The sequence below is a fragment of the Styela clava genome, chromosome 5, assembly GCF_964204865.1.
Source record: "Styela clava chromosome 5, kaStyClav1.hap1.2, whole genome shotgun sequence".
Lineage (NCBI taxonomy): Eukaryota > Metazoa > Chordata > Ascidiacea > Stolidobranchia > Styelidae > Styela > Styela clava.
In genome coordinates this window covers 6,756,000-6,776,420 of record NC_135254.1, presented here as the reverse complement: position 1 = coordinate 6,776,420, position 20,421 = coordinate 6,756,000, and the positions used below count along the sequence as shown (strand labels likewise).

At 37.4% G+C, this 20,421-nt stretch overlaps 1 long non-coding RNA gene across 1 annotated transcript; it reads left to right on the top strand.

Annotated features, from left to right (window-relative positions):
• The first annotated feature begins 17,893 nt into the window (after positions 1 to 17,893).
• On the top strand, positions 17,894 to 19,088 carry LOC144422761 (uncharacterized). The gene is made up of 2 exons (XR_013475369.1): positions 17,894 to 18,127; positions 18,833 to 19,088. It is a non-coding gene; the product is annotated as an uncharacterized LOC144422761 (long non-coding RNA).
• The last annotated feature ends 1,333 nt before the right edge of the window (positions 19,089 to 20,421 follow it).

Sequence of the window (20,421 nt, the reverse complement as noted above, 5' to 3'; positions counted from 1 at the left end):
TCTCCGCCTGAAAATAATACATCATATACTCTCAAAATCTTTCATTCCATCAAATTCTTAACTCCAACGACACTAATGTTGTTAGCTTCGATCTATGTACAGCTACAAGTGTATCAGCTTAAACGGAATCAGGAACACCCAAAATGATTTCTATATAACTAACTAAATCTAAACTAACTGATCTTTTGTCTACCTGTACTATACTTCTTTCTGATCTTTTTCTTTTTGCAAAGGTCCTGATTGAACTTCCATTCCACTTTTCTTTGTGGCACAAAGATGGACTTCCAAGGTCAAGTTGTATAGATTCTGCTGGAAATGAAAAAAGTTCTTCGTTCACTGTAATCAAGTACGAGAATAAAAATACGTTATTAGACCACACGATTATGAAAGAGATAAATGGAAAGTTTACATCGGAACTGTAAAATAAAATAAAACCTGTTCGAATCTCCCTAAAAATAAAGCAGAGAATGCCCAGCTAGACAGTGTGACCCATCATGCTAAGCGTTACGAATATGCTTGCCACCACTTTAACTCCTCACCGCGATAGGGTGGCTCACATAACCACTTTTCCACCATCAAGTCCATGCATCTGAAAACAAACTTACCCGACTTAAACTGGTAACGTCATATTATTAGGCGATTTCGTCAGCCTTTTTCTCTCCCGGAATAAATATGTATATTGATTCCTAATGTGGGTTGTTGAAAAAGACTTTTCAACTCATTCCAAACATTCAAATTGAGAAAAACAAGAAGATGCCATTGTCTTTTATATTAATATACATTGCACAAATAATATCTATATGTAAGGAAATGTGATATCTCTATGGCTTACATAATCTACATGGAATTTATACATTCCAGATTCAAACAAGTCAACATTTCCAACGTTAAAAGTATAAATATATCATGTAATTGATAATTTTAAGTATACAGTGAATGGATAGATCTGCACAATGCTTCTACAGATTGTGCACATAATACAAGCATTAACTTATTGTTCTGATACTAGTTACAGAGCTGCTTAGTTCGCTTACCTTCACTAGTCAAACTCAGTCAAACTCTCTATTGATGTATCTTGCTCTATACAGGCTTGAGGCAAGTTATCTACGGTTCTACAAAGAGTGATACTGATTAAAAAACATAAATTTGAATACCTAAATACACTATTATCATTGAATTGAAATTACATTCTTAACTAGTTTGGAACTTTTGAATGAACAAACAAATCAAGATGCTGCATCAAAGAACATCCAGAAGTACACAGAAGATGCTAGTATGAAGTGTTATCGTATTTATTGTAGAAAACAAGTGATTACATAACTTACTTTCTGTGTTTAATGAAGGAATCTAGAAATGACAATTGATGATAGTAAGGCCATTTTTCCAATTGTGATGCAGCTGACCCACTGGGAATTTTCTCTGTTTCTCTATGCTTCTTTCCATACGCGGTTCTCAAACTAGTCCATCTAGTTTTGCAATGCTCAACTGAAAAAGGGTTAGAATTTGTATGAAGCAGTATAGTAACTTGTATGAGATGTCATGACAAACAGTGTCTCATAGCTAACAAAATTCCAATATCGATTTATTTGGCATGGATTTTTATTTCCAAAAACTCCAATTTTGTTTGCAATTACTGTTTACATTTTTTGCCATCTGTTCAAGGCAAGCATGATTAAAAGCTTTGACAATATGGAATCTATAATATCTACTTAAGGGGAAAAGCAGCACACCCGAAGCTTCCACATCCATTGCCACGTCTTCCCACAGTTGTTTGTTTCCACAGTCTGTTTTTGTAGTAAGCATGGTACTGATTGTATAGAGGCTCTTTGCTTGAGATGCTGTCTATTAACCTTGCATTAAAATCCATATTTAGCTCCTAATGCAGTAACAAGTCTACAAGTAAACTGAAAAAATGAACGCAACATTATTGACAGGATCCAAACATCCTTATTCATGTATTTCTCAATTCCATGCGTACATAAAATCATGACTTTATAAATGGATGAATGAGAACATCAAAAATCACTCAAAAATTCACCAAGGTGGGAATATGGGGCTTCGAAAAGAATTACGGTAGATAAAACATTCTCTCGTAATAATCACAATATCTTCATAAAAGATTAATAAACAAAAGAACTGTATTACAGCCAATTTACCAAAATACAAACAACCAACTAATGGTGTTTTTAACAAAACAGTTCTATTTACTTCAACTAGAAGAGAGCATTTTATCAATGATTCCACTGTCATGGTACAGCCCCTGTAGACATAGAGTACAGGCACAGTTTATTTCTAAAAGAAGCTGCATTACGGGAATAATTGTTTGAGCCGAAATGGTGCAAAGGAAACATGTTCAAATTTACTAGCAATCTATGCCTCCAATTTCCCTCAGACACTGTTCCAAGTGGGCCCATGTTGTCACCATAAATAGAAGTTTGCCCCTGTGGTTGCTGGAGGTAATCGTGCAGTACAACACAGGATTGTACAATTAATGTGGCCATTTCTGGATCACAGTTTATAGTTTTGAAAAAAAAAATGCCAACGGGCAGCTAGAATCCCAAAAGTGTTTTCCACAATCCTCCTAGCCCTGCTCAGCCGATAATTGAAAATTTTCTGACTACTATTCAGTCCACGACCAGGATAGGACTTCACAGTGGCGGCGCGTGGTCATTTTGACAACCGGGGCAAGCTACTGCGGGACCAAGTCACCCCCATCTACGGGGACAGGATGAGCGCTGTAAGTTCTCCCATCATTTTATGAGTATAAAAACCATTCCATCGGTAACAACCAATCGGCAAAATCGACAATTTTTAACGATAAGAAGGTGTCTTTAAAACCGGTCCAAGTCAAGGGATTAATAAATATAGACATAGTTTATTTTGAAACCTCTTTCAAAAGGAAAGGCAATATTTACCCAGATAAATACAATGACATATTAACAGAAACTTCGGCAGACAAAACCTAAAATAAGGTTTAAAACGTTACTATGAAGAAAAAAAAGTTAATGCAAAGATAAGGACATGCGTCGCTCACTCATAGATATATATGCTGCTAGACTTCTACTGCTTGAACATATATGCAACACGCCGCGGTTTCTTGGAAGCAAAATGCTCAATAACGCGCTGATTAAAGTCATGCATCCCAGAAATAACGTGAATCTCTGTGAATGGATAAAACAGCCAAGGAATTTAATCTATCTTGCTTCATTGTGTTTCTGAGATACGTTTTAATACGCTTCAGCGTGCTGAATGTTCGCTCTGCGTCGGCGGAAGAAATAGGCGTCGTCAAAATGATGTCCAGAAATTTTGCAGACGCCGCAAACGTAGTTACTAGAGTGTTATCTATGAGGAACCCATAGAGCGCGCAAGTTGATGTGATGTTCAAAAAAGTTTGATTGGTGTATATACATCGCAATTCATTTTCCAATTTAATTTACCCACGTTTATCATGGGATAAAATTTGGAGACAGTAGCCAACAAATGGATGGGAAATTGACGTGCAAATTTTGAAAAATTTTTGGGGTTCATCAAAGAGAACGCGGCAAGGTGTTCAGTGCGCAGACGATCGCCTATTTGATTCGCCAGAATGTCACAGCATTCCTTTGCAGACAAAATCAAACGCTGCGTTGTTTGCCCGCGGCGTAAAGAAGCACTCCATGTGTCGTCGTATTTTATTGTTTCCCGGATACGAGATACAGCATCGCAGAAGTCTGAAATACACGACTGCACAGACGCTCCATCCATTAGCCTTGATTGCAATGCGCCGTATAATACATCCACGTGATAGAATATTGTGGAGAAAAAAGCGAGAAAAAATGAAAACTCACCATTTTCTAGCAGACGCTTTAGACCTGCCGCCTCCCTCACAGAGCGTTTGTCCCAAACCGGAGAGCTCTGAATGCTATTGAAACACTCAATGAGCTCAGACCTAATTTCGGACACGCCCTGCACCACGCGTGATTGGAAGTTCCAACGTGTTGGTGCACAAGCTGGGAGACGGCGGCTACATATCTGGCGAAGGAGGTCAGAGCGCTTCGGCGAAACGGAAAAAAATGAAGAAAACCCCGAAACATTTGCAAAAAATATACGGTCGAGAGGGGTATCAAGACACATATTTTTAATAACGAGGTTAAATTGGTGTGCATAACAATGTAAAAAAATGCGCATGAGGAAAATCTTCTTTTATATAAACTTGAACACCATGTTTCGACCCACTCATGACTGCCGCGCCGTCATAAGTTTGAGCTATCAATTTTGACTTCGCGTTGTAAGGCTGTAACACTTCTTTCAGTACAGCCGATATCCCGCAAGCCGTGCAATCAACGATTAGTACAAAGCTGTGAAATCTTTCGGTAGGTTTACCATCTTTCACAAACCGAAAAATCACAGCCAGTTGGGAAACGCACGTGATGTCAGTTGTCTCGTCAGACTGAATCGAAAGGAACTGGCAATTCTCAATTTCCAGAGCCAAATGTTGTAAATAAATTTTATACATTGAGTCGAGCAAATCATTTTGGATATCCTTAGATGTCCCTTTCGAAACAGTTGCGGCATCAAGATGATCTCTCAATACTGTATCTAGGGATGCGGTGTATTCCACCATATCCAAAAATACCCCTCTATTAGAAGAGCCAGCCCGTTCATCGTGCCCACGGAGGGACAGCTCGTGACAACCAATAAACTTCAAAATATCTATCAATCGACCGAGAACATGGCGGTTTTTCTCGACGTTTTGGTTGTGCCGACGAATAGAAACCGCGCGTCCTTCATCCAACTGTGCTGCAATATTAACATTTCCGAATGTTCGGTATTTTACTGCATTGTCCAGATGCTCCATAGAAGATTGATGATCCCTGGCACGCTCGGAAAGATGTTTAAGATCTCTAAAACCAAATTTACACGAACGTCAGTCACGGGCGGTAGCAAAAAGTAGGCAATAAAAACAAAAAAGTGCATTTTTGTCCTCGCTGTAACACAACCATTCGTGTTTTTTATACCACGTTTCTGCGCAGAATGTACGCCGACGCTTTCCTCCGTCATGGGATTGTTCCAGTGAACAATTTTTTGGTTGATAAGGCCCAAGACGTTGTACCTCTAATTTTTGTTCCAGCGGCAGCTGCGAAAACGGAGTGCGAAGTAGTGCATCAACCTTATTCATTATGAGATCTAAGGCTAAGAAATGCGAAGCCGGAAAGAAGTGAGGAGCTCAAAAGGAATGTGGAAAATCGAAAGCAAATGGACTAAAGGTCTCTAACTGATTCAAATAGCGAAACAAGCGACAAAAACGAAAGCGAGGAAACTATCAACTCTTCAAGCAACCAACGAACGAGAAGGAAAGCGTGAATATGTCAACACGTTGTTGTAAGAAACGTCGGCATTGTGTCGTCATAATTTCGGGGCTAGCCCCGATGATTTAGTAAAAGAAACAGAAAACAAAGGACACAAACGCGGCGAGTGGAAGATAAAAGAGAGAATACGATATACAATGAGCAACCGGGGAAAAATAGGCGTCGCCCCGTCGACGTTCGGCGAAGGCTTTGCGAGCGAAAAATGAACCATGTCGGGAGAACATGGCTAGTGTAGACAATCTGTGCAACCGATATTGATGTATTTTTCGAATATTTTTTATTATACCGAAAAAACAACCGGGGCATTGCCCCGGTTGGCCCTATTGACGCGCCGCCACTGGGCTTCATGATTCCAATTTTCAACGGGAAAGCATCATCCGCATCATAATATAATGGGATGGATTCACTAGTGCCAGGCAGAGTCTGTTGGCCAGGAATATTGAGGCTGGATTGATCGAATCCTTTTCCCAATCGTGAGTTTGAAAAAACACCACCATCACTGTGCCTACCAGAATTACCAATGTCGACAATAACAAACCTATATTGCGCATCACAGACAGCCAGTAGAACAATTAAAAAGTAACCCTTATAATTATAGAATTCGCTGCCACTATTTGGAGGGCGTTTTATTCGCACATGCTCTCCATCAAGAGCACCAATGCAATTTGGACATTGCCATCTAAAATTGAATTCCTTAGCAATCTCCAACCATTTCCTCGGAGTAGGTGGAGGCATAATTTCATTAACAAGTTCTTTCCACAGAGCAGACATTGTTTCTCTGAGAATTGTCCCAATAGTTGAGTGGCCAATTCGGAATGAAAGCGCAAGATCCAACTGAGAAGCACCAGTGGCCAAATATCTGTAAGAAAAAACAATATTTAGATATTCAGTAAAAATACAAATTCATCGGTAAAGCAAATTCATTGTCGCACTGTACATATAAATCCAAATCAAAGACACAAAATTGTGAGCAGTTTGTGCCTTGCACGTTTGTTAACATCTGTGCCAAATTAGAAGCAGGTATCAATGGATATCACAGTGAATTAGGTCATATCGACTGAAATATGAATAATTTTGTTGTAATATCCAGTGAAAACAGAAACTATGATACTTGAATTATTAGAACAACTATTCAAATGGTACTTCACGTTATATATATTATATAATACTAACCGAATAGTCAATATTAGCCTTCGTTTGGCACTTCGCCAAAATGTGTCTTTTTTACTGATTATCGATTCAAGTTTATCGAGCAAATAGTCAAATTGATACGTTTGCATTCGAAAATACTGATGGCATTTTTCTTCGTTGGAAGATTCCAAAATTTCTTCTGCCCATAAGAATTCAGACTTATCACTTCCATGTAGAAGCAGGTCATGGACCCCACATTTTTCTGTTATAGAACACACAAACTTAGTACGAGTCCTATAATTTTATTTGTATGCACATTAAAAATGACGGGCAAGCTAGCATGGTATCTGACAATAAAAATACCGTAAATCAGTAGTTTATTTGTACTATACTAAGATACTGGTACACTTTACAGCTTTATAAATCTCAATTACTGATTTTTTGATTCAAGCTGTATCTCAAAATTGTACAGGTGCAAAACCAGGATTTTGTGCGAACATATGTCCTCATGTCAATATACAGATATACCGTACCGCAACTACTGAACTAAGCACCAGTAGGCTACCATACCATATCCCAGTACGGTACCGGTACTCTCTGGCTGCATAGCTGTAGTCTAGATACCGTACCGGTGAGGTACTCACCTGGTAGTCCAAATGTCTTGATACAACATATACATCACAGTCGTTTTAGAGACGAGTCTTGAGATTCCATTACGATTGGGATCCATTTTCTGTATACGGTACCTATTTTTCCTGCTGACCGCTGGTTGTAATAATAAAACTGGGCCTAGCGCAACAATGAAATCGATTCGAAATCTCTCTTGTACTAGCCCACGTTCACAGACACAGGTACCGGTAGTTTATCACGTAGGCTAGACTTGCAATTTAGACAAATTATACCAAAAAAACATCACCCCTCAGACACAGGTTAATACTATGGAAGCTAGCGCAGGTGTGCAACGGCAATGCGATAAAGTCCAGCATACTTCTACTTTGTCGTAGAGCCGTAGCAGCGAGAAAATCAGCCGCGCGAAAATCTCGATCTGCTGGGTAATGCGCAGAATCGGTGATGTCTGTATCACACCCGCCAGCAGCCGGACGAACCTGCCGTGAGCTGTCGTAGCCGTGCATGTGTGCATCCCCCTTAAGTGAAAGAAAATCAAAGTTATCAGGAATGAAATGGAACAACCACTATAACACAAAAATTCAATCACAGTCGCAATTTTCTCGAGTTTGTTAAGTCGCCTTCAAACGCAGCCAACAAAAATATAACTCAGATAGTTTTTCTTGTGCATCTACACGTTCGTCATCTTAGCAATTTGGGGAAAATGTTCCTTCCTGGATTTACTCCTCCCCACAGGGATCCCGCTCCGATATGCAACGGTTACTGGCTCATATTGACCACACACAATGAGACTCTAACACTTCAGGGCTCCACCACTGAAGTCAATACACTCAATCCCATTTCTGAAAACCGGTCACAAAAGTCCAACCAGCCTCAACCGCCTGCATATCGAGCCACAATCATTACCCGAAAACTCGCCCATAAAAAAAAAACATTTCAACGCATTTCAGTTTCATTTCCCAACTCTGCTGCAATTTGGAACACAAAGTCTTTCCATCACCAGACATCATCGTCCGCCATATCAAGCTCACTTGAACGAAAATGGTCCATAGTCCACTGCTGGCTGGCCAGGATCCACTACATATCCACTGCCTTCGCCCGATGAATACGTGTCAATTCCATTTCTCGCAAACTTGCCAGACATTGCTCTGCTCTTATCCGGAAATGACCATTGTCACAACTTTCCCGAAGTTGACGTTTCCGGCACACAATTTCTCCATGTTGAAATTCGCTTCTTTTTCTGTTCTTTGAAATAGCCGTCAACAAATCTGGGGACTCATGTAGTTTCGTACCGAATCCACTTCTAGTGGGCGTAGCATAACAATTTTTTGAAATATCAATCCTAACTCTCACCTGACTACGCCATCCAAAAATTACGTCACTAAGACGTCACAGTGACGTAATAGAGCCCTTCAAACTATACGAACTGTTATCCAAGACGCGCAGACGAGCATCATTTCTCTTGTTTTCTCGTCGCAACGATCCCAATATGAGAGAGATCGCTGACATTAGTCAGTTCTTTATCGTCGGTGCCGATGCCATTTCGGGCGATCGTATTCGTATGTATATTTGACGAGCTCTATGACGTGATTGTGACGTCGCCGTGACGTAATTGTTGGATTGCATAGTCAGGTGGGGGTTAGGATTGATACGTGAAAAAATTGTCATGCTACGCCCACTAGAAGTATGTTAGGCACGAAACTACATGAGACCCCAAATCCTGGCGTGCACGCCATTGTCACGGTTTCGAAAAGATGTTGCTACAGTGGTTGTAGATGAATCAGAAGACTCGAAGGTTCCGGATTGATTGTTTATTGTTCGGCAACTCCAATATCAAACTTAAAACAGCATAACAGATTACATCACTAAAGAACTGGAAACATATCCGGCCAGCGCAACGACCGGAGAAGAGAGATCGAAAAACAGTTTTTGCCTCACATTTAGTGAGAGGTCGGAGTCCGAAATCCGACAAAACAGCATTAAATAATGGTCAACATAACAGGCTATGAACATAAAATATATACAGCCAATATAAACACGGACACTTTAGTCCGCGACATTAGGCACAGAAATTAATAAGACATAGGATGGGGGTACGTCAAAAATAAGATTCACAAACAGGGGTCCGCGGCCCAAAAAGTTCTGCATGCTTCTCTTGATTAATAAGTCGAAGTTACGTTGGTTTATTACGCAATTTCCCTTTCGAATTTTCAACCAGTTACTTCCATCTTTAATTAAAACGAAGCTAATAAATTGACTGTCGCTGCAGAGCGGGTTGTACATGGTTTGGCATGTAAATGTTTTTATGTGAGATGTGTGCTTTGTTTAACGCATAGTGGGTGCCATTTTATTACGCAAATATATGTTATTATTTTACGTTCCACCCATTTCAAATTATGATCGGTACATTATTTGACAGTTTTTCCTTGTGTGAAATATTTTTGAATGTAGTGTTTTTTTAATTATAGCGATTACCTGATATTACGCAAATATATGTTATTATTTCTGTTCAACTCATTTCAATTTTTGCCGATCCGCTGGTACATTTTATTCAATTTTACCGGTCCGCCAGGGGACAAAGGTTGGGAACCACTGCTATAGACCACTTTGGCTACTTTATAATATTTCGGTATTTCCTGTAGAATAAGAGGTTGTATCAAACCCCAAGCAACGGGGTCCTCAATTCTAGAAAATATATGTAAGCCACTACGTAAGCTTCATTAACATGGCACGATTCGCATAAATCCAATAAACTACTTTTAAAACACCAAATATAAGTACAAAAGTCAGATGCGATGAGCGAAACCCACTTGCTGTGGTCCTCTGATGTTCTAAACCAAGAATGGTTTCTCTGATGACCCACCTCTGCATAAGAATTCCCAACATCGCTTTTAGTGTGCAGTCTGCGAGTTAAAAGTATTTTTCAATGTTAATTGAAGGCCCTGATGATATAATTCCGTGTCAACGCATTAAAATTTATTGAATGTTATTGGTATATCGCTAATTCTGAATGATCTTCTAATGGTTAGCAGATTTACCATTTCAAACAAAAAGATGGCGTGGCAAGTACTTTCATTTATTAATTTTTTTCTCTATTTTTGTTTACTATGTATATGTTTTATCTTAAGTTTATTCTCTATATTATCTCTGTGTTTGTGGGTGCTTGTGAGTGTGTGGGAATTAATTTAATAATTTTAGGAGAGTGAACACATACCACTTCTTCTTGGCAAAACCTTCCATCTTTTATTCTGTACGTTTTGAACCTTATCTAAGGCATAATCATAGCCAAGTTTATTTCTCTATCCAGTAAAAAAATAACATAGGAAATTGACAAAATATAAAATTGAACACACATTTCACTGGTGAAGGGAAGTCGCGGGGAACCAAGATTGGTTATCGAGCTGCGAGACCTAAGGTTCAACTATAGGGCAAAGAATGACCTTATCTACGCTTTCACTCACGTGATATTGGGTTGACACACGTTTAATTGAGTGTGACTCCATTCTGAACCTCTCAGAAGTAAATAGCACACAATGTATTATAATGCCAAATGTTCGTATATTGTGGAGATGTACAATCCGATTTGAAGAATCCAAATACAGATATATTGAAATATACACTTCAACCGTAACACAAGTATATGTGATGAAACCAAAGTTTTAACTAACAAAGAACGATAAAAACGAGCAATACTTGAACGAGGGGAATAACATAAAGGAAATGAATTGGGGCAACGACCTTGTTTCAAGCAAATAAGATGCATATGGATATGAGTATGGCTAAGGTTTTGTTTGTCCTCCCGATTTCATAATCAGTTTTTATTCACTTGTTTTTTTTTTACCAATCATTGTATTGCCAGTTGTTATGATCAGTATGGAGTCGAAATAAACTTATACGATGCCGTTGTTGATCTATCATTAAGCCTCTCATTACAAAATAAAACAAGAAAGCTATGCTCAAATGAAAATTTCGAAGCAATTGGTCCAGTAATCAAGGAGAAAAGCAGTTTTTTCAAAACGATACGAAGAAGAAGACCAACAAGAATAAGATTACCAAAAATATGAAAACGATCCATAGGTCCACTCACGTGTCCAATGAACTTGAATTTGTCAAGGTAAACAGGAAGAATCGACGGTGAGTTTTGTTTCGCATTTCTATTTTTTAAACATTACGTTCATTCTAGTCCTAACCCAATTGCTACGTTTGACGAACTGTAAAGAAATCCTAAAATATCCTTTTATTGATCTTACTAATTAAAAGGATCCGGCATGAGACGAATATGTCTTCCGCAGAATGGGCACCAATTAAAATTTAGTCACTTATCGTGTGCAGTATGGTAACGGTATGATAACTAACGTCAGTATGATAACTAACGGACCTCTCACTGCATGTCATTTTTGCCATATTCATTTTTCTTTGTGACTGTTCTTAATCATTTTATCGTATTCAGAATAGCATATCAAATATGACTCGTCTGAAGTTAGAACATAAATTATGAGCATTTCATCATCAACGAAACATTTCTTCTCTCTGCATATTTTCCAGATATTTATGCTGAAATATCTTCAGCGGTTCGTGACTCACGAGTCGTGAGCAGTACCATCGTTGTAACCACGTTTTCCCCAATATTACCTCAAGTTGTCTGTTATTAACTGGCATCATTTACCAGTACCAGGGCTACAGAGTCGGGTAAGATTTTCTCCCTACTCCTGAAGCAATATTTTCCTATTCACAGGAGTCAAATTTATAAAACACCCAAATTTTTGGAGGGCAATGGAAATTTCTTTTTAATTTCATAACTCTGGTGGCACTTATCTACATTACGTTGTTGATTTCTTAAAGAAGGTGTACAAACATCTTATCTTTACGCGAAGAGAGTTTTATAGCAGTGTTGGGTACAAATACCTGAACATCGAGTTGCGAAGGTAAGTGAAGGGTCATCCGAGTCGCGAATTGCCAAACTTTATAATTCAAGTGTCAAGTCAAGTCACTGCCATTCTGACTCGCTGCTCTTTTAGGTCACAAGTCGAGTTCGAATACATCTAATAAACAAGAGTGCAATGGATAAATATGACTGACAGGCTACGACTTCCCGGAATATGTGGTAATTTTCATTTCACTAAAATTTGCAAAATATTTATTTCAAGTTCCAGGTCAAGTTTTTTCTGACAGTTAAGCAAGTAGAGTCTTTTTGCTGAGATAAACGTTTGAAATAGAAATCTTCGAAAATGTGACCCGAGGTAACGGGTATCTCCAACTCTGATATTATGTGTATTAAAATACTCTTTCTGCTTTGAAGAATTTATTGATTAAAACCCAAGCATGCGTTTATATAATCACAACACTAAATAGATTTTCACATGATTCACAATTTCACATTAATAACTCGACTGCCTCAAACATAATTTGAGAACTATATTTAAGATTTATAAATCTTGACATCAACATAAATTTCCTTAAATCATCGCACAAAAATCATAACAGCTAATCGCTTAAAAATCTATTGAAAAATCTAACTATTCAAATAAGTAATTGGATATTTATGTTAAAATATATTCACTGTCATTTAATCATATTTACAAGCAATTAAAATAATCTTAGTGAAGTCTCTTACTAGTTCATCAATAAATAACAACTATCAATTTTCGATTATGGCTTGTTACTGATCATGAAATCAAATACATTGATAGACCCGAAAGGATGGATAGACTTAACTTAGCCAAATGGCAGTAGCTCAAGCACGTGAAAAGAGTGCTTTAAACATGAGAGTATAATAGACATTCTAGTCTGGGCTACTGTGGCTTGGGCACATTAAACAGAATCATAAGAATCCTTGTGCAACCATCGTCAAGCACCCAATTCTATAAGCAGCTACGCCATTCATCTTTTCGGCGACTATCAAGATTCTATTATCAATGCATTTGAACCAAATTTATACAAAATTATTTAGATTCCAGCTTCATTGTCTGCTTGAATAAATACGAAATGTGCTTGAAACAAACAGTATCAGGTAATTTCGAATACCATAGTTTGGTTTTGGATTTGTTGAAAAATGGAGATACAACATTCTCAAATACATCTTCCACAAGTCTGAAACAAAAGTATGTACATTTTTACGAAAAGTTGCTATTGACAAGTCAGGGTAACGTTTTTCAGAGCAAGTAGGCATACTAGCAAACAACATTGGGGTGTCAAAAATTCGGTACTCATGTAGGATGCGTACCAAGATGGCGGACACCGGGACGTAGTATGTGTACCAGGTTAGGCCATAATTTCAGGTACAAATACTACGGGAAGAACTTGGCTAGTTTTCGAACCCGTAATAAACTAAAATAAGGAAAATTAGAGTAAAATTATGGCCTATCCCTAATCTGGTACACATATTACGTTCCGGTGTCCGCAATCTTGGTGCACATACTACGGGAGTGCCAAAAATTCTATATAATTTTTTAACTCTCATACCAATGTTTAAAATTGAAAATTCTGACTCTTGGAATGTTACAACATTTATTCTAGACTGGTAATTCAGACTAATGTTAAAATTGATTTGCTTTCCATACTGAAATCTCTTCTGGGAGTGATTTGAGATAAAAACTGTGAAATCACTTTTTGTTGTGGGTTGAAATAATTCATTGATTGTTGAGAGTTTTGTATAAAAAAACTCTACCATTACGACATGAAAGAAATTACTGAATAAATTGGTAACAATTCGATATTATTTAATGTACCTTTTTATGAACAAATTTTGTTCAAAATTAGTCGGCGACTCAAATATTTTTATACCTCGTTAAAGGGGGCCCGGCGGTCTGCTACTCCCCAACTTATATAAAAAAAAAAAATGTTGTACATTCAGTTAAACTGTTAGTTGTTCTTTTGCTTTTACCTTGATGAAGTTGAAAAAAAAACATACCTTTCCACCCATTTCACAGTTTTATCAGTTTTTTTTTCTCCTAATGTAGTTAACCTATATTCATTGACCTACATCTTACTATACTCTCCATAGCAGGGGTCGGCAAACTGCGGCCCGCGAACTAATTTTTTGCGGCCCTCGAATGACCCATCTTCGAATGCATAAAAAGCACGTTGATTCTAAATTTAATATTGTTTCCAAGTGGATTTATGTGATAACAAGTGCTGCTGTATGGCGCCCGTTTGTAGTAAATAGCCTCAGTTGTATGTTGTTTAAATGAATAAAGTCCAATTATAGGTTCAGTTTGATTTTTGAAAAATGTCTTGGGAACGGAGTGAAGGTTGCGACCAGGGTTGAACATTACAAAGTTTTTGGCCGGAAAAATATTTTTCTTTCTTGCGCATTTTAAAATCAGTTTGCTTGATATGCCAAATCAGCATCGCAGTCAGGGAATTTGATGTTAAACGCCATTACAAAATGTGTTATTGCAAATACGAAATTCGACCAAAGACCCGGGGCTGCGCCACTGCTCGCCTGTATGACAATGCAAAACGTGAAGTGTGCACATATTGCTGTTGGCAGCTTTATTTGGAATGCATTACACTAAGAATAAACTCCATAACGCTTGTCTGATTGTCATTTGATGACGTACCGCGGTGCAACGAAGTTGTCATTTGATTTCAACGCTTTGGCAATGACACAAAAACAACATTATCCTTCACATTGATGATAAGTGAATAAAAACAAGGTATTGTTTGATAATATATTAAAAAGGTCACATACACGATTGTGGAAGGCTTTCAACACATCAATAGAAGGCGCCATAATTTGAAGTTTAATGCAGCGATTGTTCGTAAGCGGAAATAAATGTGACCCGCACACTACCAGAAATGTTAATATTTGGCCCGCAAGTACATAAGTTTGCCGACCACTGCTCTTTAGGCTACCGTGAAAGCTTGCAACTTTTACTTTATTGTAGTTTTCTCACTCAAGAATATGTCTTAATGTATTTATTTGAAATTTTACAAAATTTGTTACCGTTTTTCTGGAAGAGTGCCAGGCAACCTGATTATTACTTCATTTATGAACTGTTGACAAGCACTGACGTCTGTGTATTCCAGTGCAGAATTCAGACTTTCGATGATGTGTTTTTCTTCTATCGTTTTTTGAGAACCTATGCAATACAGTACAGCTGGTTATCAAGAAGTTATATGTATTGTTAGGTGTAATATATCATTTTTTAACAAACGTCTTCACTAATCAATTCCTGATTACAAGACTGCCTGGGTATGGTATCTTAGGTGATTGGCTATTAGCTGTCTAGGACAGCAAAATAGCATATGATTCTGATTCCACATTATCTACATTCAGATATTTTATTACATTTCAATTCTTTATTCATTCCACTGCAGTGGATATATTGCAATTTGGTTATGAGAAAATTTTTATGAACCAGTGACCCACCGTCTGTAAATATTTCAGAATATGGATCAAGTCCACGTGAGAAATATAGTTTAGAACGATGCCAGAAAAGTCTCGAGTATAATGCCAACGTGTGCTCAATGTTAGCTGTTGGAAGAATTCCTTCTGATCAACAGAAGATATCTTGCTTTCTTCTTCAAGAAAGTTGTTCAATCTGGTTTTGCAATTTATATGCACCTGGATAAATTTTATAGATATTGTAATATAACTAATCTGTCGACTGTTCACATATGGGTGTGATATTGACTTGGATAAAATAGTAACTTGCAGTGAATCATAATCTTCAATTCAACTGAACTTCAATCCTAGCATTTAAATCATAGTGTCTGCTCGTGTCTAAATGCTTTTCTACTGCAATCACGATAAAATTATTTCCTTCGGGCATACTCTCGTAAAAACTCTAATGTTGAAAAAAAAACTTCTAAAAATTCTCAAGTTGAGCAGAAAAAACATAAGATATTCTGTACTTGTATCGACAATATATAGTGAGGCTTTTGAAGATCTTTCAACCAACAAATTTGATATTTGTGATGTCAATCTGATTTTACAGTTTTAACTCGTTTATTCATCTTACAGATTACATCAAGTTTTGGGAATTCTGCTTTAAAGCATCCTACTATTCTAGTATACTCACAGATGCAAGTCGCTTAATTCCGTCTTCGAGAGATCTAACAGTCGAATACACAGTTGCTGAATATGGCGATAGACCATCAGTCTCCATCTTCGAGTTGGCAGGCAATTCGATCTCTGGTATCAAAATTAAAACGATCAATTGTTAGGTTTGAATGACTTTATTATAATCCTCACTGAAATGTCTATATATGTCTTTGAGTTGGCTGTATATGCATTTGACTTTTGTATATATATCACCTAACTGTTTATATAAAAACATTGAATGGCTGAATTTTGTATGGAAATCACTTTAATGGCTGTATAGTGTATATGTACATTAAGTTGGCTGTATATGCATATGACATGAACTATATAGACATATACAGAAATATGTATATATACATATATCGAGTTAGTTGCATATGCATATTAAGTTGTCTGTGTATTCATATGACTTTGGCTGTGTCTGTGTATGTACATCAGTTAAATGAATGTATATGTACAAATGAGTTGGCAGTATATGCATATAATATAGACATTTGTATGTACATCACTCAGGTGGTTGTATATGTAAATTGATTGAGTCGGCTGTATAACCATGTGACATGAACTTTTGTATGTAAAACATTCAAATGGCTGTATATGTATATCGAATTAGCTTTATTTGCATATGGCATTATATTTTGAAATAACATAACTTAAATGGCTGTGTTGGGTCACTGTTCTGTATATGCATTTGACATTGACTTTTGCATATACATATTAGGCCGCGAGCCGAGGCCCTGAAAAACGCCTAGAAAGTGAGTTTCGTAGCGCACATCAGGTAACTACCTGAAAATGGTTTTAAAATGTTCCTTAAAAATTTAGTAACAAATATTGCCTTGTTCCCACTTCCAAAAAATGCACGTTTTACGGAAAAGACGCTTTTACTACAAGATATATGTGCTACGATCTGTCCTATATTCTCTACATTTTCGGCAATGAACAATGACTTCTGCATGACGTAACAATTGAATCGAATCAGCTGCAGGGTTGCCATATTGGCTTTTTTAACGCCAAATATGCCATTTTTGGCTTTTTTCAAACGCGTTTGGCGTCAGAATTTTCGTTTGGCTTTTTGGCGTTTTTTCGTCCTTTTTCAAGTCTATTCTAGTGTCTATTATTAACATCATATGAAATACAAAATTTAGCGTGTAACAACTGAACGTTAGCATTAGGATTTCCTGGGGCATCAATTTCCTTGTTTGTTACATTAACTCTTAACCATACCCAATAAGAAATAATGGCAGTTTCTGCAGTTCTCAGACAGATGTTCAAGCAGGGTTGTAACATTGCCTCGTTTTTATAGTTTTGCGTGTTATTTGTCAGATTTACGTTCTGTTTCCAAAAAATAGTTGTATAACTTAATTTTGATTATGCCTGATATGGTTTATGTGAGCTTTAGTTTAATTCTGCAATTGCAGTAACGATGTGATTAACTACGCTAAAATTACTGAATTAGATAGCAGTGGTCCACCTGTGAGCGGCAGGGGGTTAGATAATTTTTTAATAAAATTGATGGTTTATAAATTTTAGAAATAAAACAATATTCAATAGTAAAGTACGATATAGGAAGAATTTTTCAAGGTATATCACAAGTTCAAGTAGAAATATGTAGGTATATCACATACTGACAGACTGAAACGGCACCCTGTATTGTATAGAGGACTTGCACGGGTCACGTGACTTTGTTACTGGACGGCAATAAAACAAAAACGTCCATTTGGCTCCTGCCAGTTGCAAGTCGGATTATACGTTTCCGTTTTGTTTGGCTGTTGAAAATGGTTATTTCGTATTGTTCCGCTGGCTGTACGTATAGTATAGACAACGAAATGGATCTTCAGTTATATTCCACTGTTTTCAAAAGATCCGAAACGTCGCGCAATGTGGATATCATCTATTGGCAGGACTGCTCGGTGTCAAATTCAGAAGCCATCTCATTTGTGTTTCACTGTTTGCGGACAGCACTTCGTTGATGGTAAGTCATAATGTGCCGTTATCAATTTTTTTTGAATATTCATAAGCTCCCTCATTTCAATGGAAAGCAGATGACAAACTACTGTTATTGGTAGGCCTAGGCGTAGGCCTACTTGCACACTTGACTCGTGTAATGTATTAATCAATAATTGCCATAATGTATTGTTTCCCTAGTTAGCAGGTAATCTATTAGTAAGTGTGAAAAGTTGAATAGATAACTAAAGTTTAACGCCAGTGCTAATGCAAAAAATAACCAGTATTCAATTGAATTCTCCATCTAAAAATACGCTCGCCACCGCATCTCTGATCCCCCTGGGAGTTTCACAGGTTCCAATCCCATGCGGGGATAGTTATGTGCGAGGGGATTGCAGCTCTCCTCCCACTGAGGGTGGTTCACACGACCGCTGGTCGATTACGACATCCCCCACCATCAAGTCCATGCTTCTAAAACAAATAACTGGCTAACTAATCCCGACATGGTAATGGTAATCGTACGATGTTGCACCTTGCAATCTGTCCCCAACCACAGATATATTCTATCCTAAAAACTACCCACATTGGTAGGCGTAGTTGCGTTTTAAATTGAAAGAAATCTATAATAATGGTCAGAAGGTGATTGTTTTGTTAGTTAGCAGGTAATTTATTACTGATCTGATACACAAACTTGGCACTGTCAAATGATGATTAGTGTTTAATTTATTTTCAGGAAAAAGGGAAGATAACCCATTATCAGCTGCTTATATGTCCCATCGATATTTGAATTTTCGCCATCCCCAGAGAGGAAGAGAATAGTTAGAAAAAGGGGAATTTTGAAGAAAGGCAAAAGGCAGGACCATTTCAACAAATTCTGTTAACTTGTATGCGTTGCAATATTAATTTGCAGTTGTTAGCATAAACATTTAATGTGTCTTTCGACTAGACCTACCACACTTTAAATAAGCCGCCTACACCCCTTTTCACTAGAACCATAATACTGTAAAATATTTGATAGAAATTACCCCCGAGGCATCATATCTTCCATTTGAAAGGGCTGTGTAGGCAGATACATTTTTTATCCTAAGGAATGCTCTGAGGAATTATGAAATGTTACTTCCATCTTATCCTTGCTTATAGATATCTTGAGGTTAGTGACTCCAACTGACCCATGCATGCCACACTGAAAATTCTCTTGTGTACCCATAAAATAAGGCTGTTGGAGCCTTCAGACATTGTAAACAGTCGAATCTGAGCACGATGGATTCATGTGAAACACGTAATATGCATTTAGAGGCAAAAATATCCCATCCTGAGCAGCACCGATCCACAACCTCCTGCCTATGGAATCAAAACATTAGACAAATTGGTGTACTGTGCGCATTCACAAATCTTTGCGAATCATGTGTGCCTTTTGACTAAAGAAAATTTAGCACTGAAATGGTCAATCTCAATATCAACCTAGTATCTGCAGATAAAACCAATTGTTTTTTGAAAATACATTTTTGATGTGCTTTATTTTTCAAATATTATTTATAATTACTGTAAAGTGTGTGATACATTTGGTACCATGAATACCATTTGCAAATTAGCTTGGGTTACACCCCTCTCAAATAGAAGTTTAGACTCTTAAGTCATATCTCATAATATTCTTTAACACTTTCGATGCCAAGGACGTATATATACGTCATTTGGCGCCAACCGTTCCGTGCCATCAATGCAAAATGACGTATATATACGTCATTCGAAAAGGGAAAAGTTTAATAGATAGAAGAAGGTCGAGTTCAGGTATTTGCCGTCTTTTTTTCTTCTCTCTCTCTCTCTTGTTGTCAAGTTGGGGGGGAAGAATGACGTCGTCATCCAATCGCGTCATTCAAGAAATACCAAGATGGAAAGAGGGTCTGCCATGAAGTAAATTATCAACTTATTTAGCATGGCCGAGGTACATATTAGCCGCAAATTATCATCAAAAATTTGTACGAGACCGACTGACGCCAACACACGGTTTCAACTTTTTACGGTGAAATGATTGAAAGGTGTGAGGAGAGATGATAATATTATCAATCATGTTACGAAGATGTAGAAAAACATTACTAAACCGTGAAATAATTCGAATATTTTTATATGCATGATCGTCGTCTTATTGGCAGGGCGATGAAATGATTCAAAATGTTGGTATTTTTGAACGTTTTTTTAATTTTTTATCATTTTTGGGTAACGGATTGACGGACATCTGCAACGAAAGCAAATTTTATCGTCCTGAGAGGTGATATGTTACATTTTGAAATAATAAAGTGAGAAATTGATATTATTCGGAACATA